This window comes from Pogona vitticeps, chromosome 3 (genome assembly GCF_051106095.1).
Source record: "Pogona vitticeps strain Pit_001003342236 chromosome 3, PviZW2.1, whole genome shotgun sequence".
NCBI lineage: Eukaryota > Metazoa > Chordata > Lepidosauria > Squamata > Agamidae > Pogona > Pogona vitticeps.
In genome coordinates, this window is record NC_135785.1 from 52,004,381 (window position 1) to 52,007,921 (window position 3,541).

The following is a 3,541-nucleotide window of genomic DNA, read 5'->3' on the forward strand; positions in this document are numbered from 1 at the left end:
CTGAGTGCCTTATATTCCTTTGAAACACCATTTTTCACACTGAAATGGTCCACAGTCTTGGGATGGAGGTACTTCATCCTAAAATTTTGATGTGATGTGCTTTTCTTCTCAGACCAGGAGCCATACCCATTCCTTTAACTTTTGTGGGAACCAATCAGCTGAAAATGGAAGCCAAATACGACACTGACTTCTTAGATAGGATAGCCAGCAGTTTTAGGGTGCTTTGTGCTAGGTATTATTGTTGAGCCATACCCATTCATTTCAATGTAGTCTGCTTCAGTACCTGGCACAAAATGCAACTGAAATAAATGGAGGCTGTGTGCAGCTGTAGCTGCCAGACCTTTCCAAGGGGAAGGAAATTGTGTAGTGCTGTCAAACTTGCTTGTGTTACGTAAAGCTCTTCAGTATGGCCATAAAAGTAGATATAAGGCATTTTCTCCTGAAGAAACTGAATGCACATTAGCTAAAACAAATGAATTGAGCCTATCCACCCGCACTGCCCCATAATCAAGCTGCAAATATGCTGCCTTGGATGTAATGCGGTGCAGGATGTCTTCTTTTTCTGCACCATTGCCCTGTTGATTCACGTCTGGTATGTGTCCTACAATAACCTCTGTGTCTTTTTTTTATTATTTCATTTTTGCCAGCATTAGTTATTTGGCGTGTATTGCAGGAGCTGCAGCTGTGGCCTTAAGTGCAAGAACAATTAACTTTGTGCAGTGGATCTTGTTAATGTAAGTTCATAAATTCCCAGGACGCTGGACTTCAGTTATGTAGCACCAGCCCAGGGCTTGGGTATTCCTTCTGTAGTGGAACCCATTGGCCGAGAGCTGGGACTTCAGCCACTGGGATCTTCCCTACTGAAAGATTTCCACAGTGACATGAAACAAGACCTGCGCAACTTCCAGCGACAACTCTGTGCCCATTAGACCAACATGTACCACGAGGTGGCAGCGTTGTTCCTTTATAGCTTTACCAGAGATGTATATATTTGAATAGTGCAAAGCCAAATCTGCTAACAATAGCTCCACCCTTCTCATAGTTTTATTATGTCATGCCCACTTTTCATGGATCTTTCAGTATCATCAGGGATAGATGGTAAGTACAGCACCCACAGTGCCTCAGCCGGGCTGCATGTGTGGAGCAGATGCACCTCTATTGCCAACAGAGCACCACCTTCCAAAAGCCAAAGATGCTGCTAATGGGAGGTCAAGCACTTGGTCACAATGGGGAATACTGGTATCACCAAGAAAAAGGAGAGTGTTGTGTAATGGTTAGAAATAATGTTGAACAAGGGCTTGACAAGATCCAGGTTCATGTCCTCAATCATGAAACTCACTGGGTGATCTTGGGCCAGTTACTGTCAGCCTGACCTACCAAACAGGGTTGTTGTAAGGATTGAACTCATTGGGGAAAAGATAGTATATAAACCTGTAACTAATAAGTGAAAGGCGAGAAAAGGTCAATCTTATGTTCAGCTGATTTCCCAAAAAAAGTGACACTGTTCTTCACTGAAGGGGCTCCCCACTTTCAGACACCAGAGGGTAATTTGAAAACTCATGATTGACATGACTGAGTGGCTTATATCACCTATAGGGACATTCGTTTGCCCATCAACATACTCATGGTGAGGCGGCGACAGAGGTGGGCTTTTAATATATGGTGCTGCAGTGGTACAGGTATGCTGGAAGGACTGAGGCTTCTTCTGTTCCACTCTCTTCCACCTCTAACCTGCCCCCAGTTCTCCTCTATTTGACACTGGGCTAAGTAAAGCAGCCCTCTGGAACACTGAGGATTGGCATCACCACTTACTTCCCTGAGCAAGCAGTTGGCTTATTCCCTGGTTGCTTCCAGTCTAAAGGGATTACTAGGAGAACTGCTAAGGGAATTATTTAAGATTTACCCCCAGACATATTCTGCCGTCTCTCTGTGTTACCTATTGAGATATCGATGCTGATTTAGATAAAAGGATACATAATGTTTCTTCTTCGTGGTCTCTGTGAATGCACACTAATGGGTTTAATGTGCACCTGTGCAGAGGTCTCTGGAATATTCTAGAGCTTTATGCTACCTTCGTCAAGGACCAGCCCCCTAGTCACAAGGTCCACCCGCCCTCACAATTACCTCAGTTCCTTTTTGCTGAGGTCTCTCCTCTAGTCGAGCTGTGTTCATCTGTTGTGATTCTAAAAAGGAATAAAAACTGTTCTCAATCACTTTCAAGCTTCAACTTCTTCTAATTAGGGAATCGTAAGAGACTCTTAATTACTTGGACCATTTTCTCCCTTCCATTTCCCCGCCATTTATGGCACCCTTACCCCCCTTCAAGAAGTGCACTTCATGCTCAAATAAGATCCTCCTCACAGACGGCCATAACACCTGCCTTTTCTGTTTGGGAGAATCCCATCAAACCTCATCCTGCCAGTTCTGTAAAAATTTCACCAAGCAAGCCCTTAAATTACGACAACAGTGCCTCAGATCTTTTCTTTGGGAAAAATCACTTCAGCCCACCCAAACCATGGATTTACTCCATAATCCACAACCTCCGAGACTATCTTCAGTTCTATCTACCGTTTCTCCTTCTGCAAGATCGATTTCAAAAACTTCTCAAAAATCGAAATCTAAACCAAGTTCAACTAAATCGACTTCTGTACCGAAGTCCCCCTCGATATCAGATCATTCCAAGTCTAAAAAACATAAGAAGTCTTCTGCTGATACCCATCTGCACAGACTGGTACCAGATCAGCCACTCCAGAATCAACCCACTGTATGTATAGATTATTCAGAAGAGACTCTGTTGCCTCCATCCGGCCAACCCAAGTCTCCCATTCTTGTTCAGTCTCCACTTTCTCCTGTTGATGCTGCAGAAGTCACAATAATATCGACTTCACTGCACTCAAGTCCTCTATTGACAGTCCACTCCATCCCAGTGGTCAATTTGGACTCTGCATACCAGGCACCCAATATTTCTCCTCCCCATAAGAGGTCAAGGAAAGAACATCATATGTCACAACCAGATCATTTTGGTGCCGATACCGTGAGACCCGACACTCCAACCAGGTCCTTCACATCCTGAGAGCCGTCCAGAAGATACAGGCAGTCCAAATGGGCCAGGGTCTATGAACCTCCGGAGTACTATGACCCTGCCCACAGACGCTCTCGATATCGAGCATATTGGTACTATCCATCCGAGCTTGACTTGTACTTTGACCATCGACATATATGTTGGTTCTATTATGATTCACACTTATCTGACTCATCTCCTTTACCTAGATACCAACCATGGTACCAAGAAACTTACCAGTCCGGTCTTAATCGGACAAGGGTTCGGTACCACCCACCCTGATATTGAAACATAGATCAAGGAAAAGATAGCATCATGACATCCCTCAGGCTCAATTCATGGTACCGAGGTGATCTCGCGTACTGGCTCCAATTCAACAATCCCAATCTGTACAGGCAACCATGACCTACACAGGGCCTCCACCTCCACCTTCTGGTACCAAACATGCTGAGAAAAAGACCTCCAAATCACAGGCTGCCT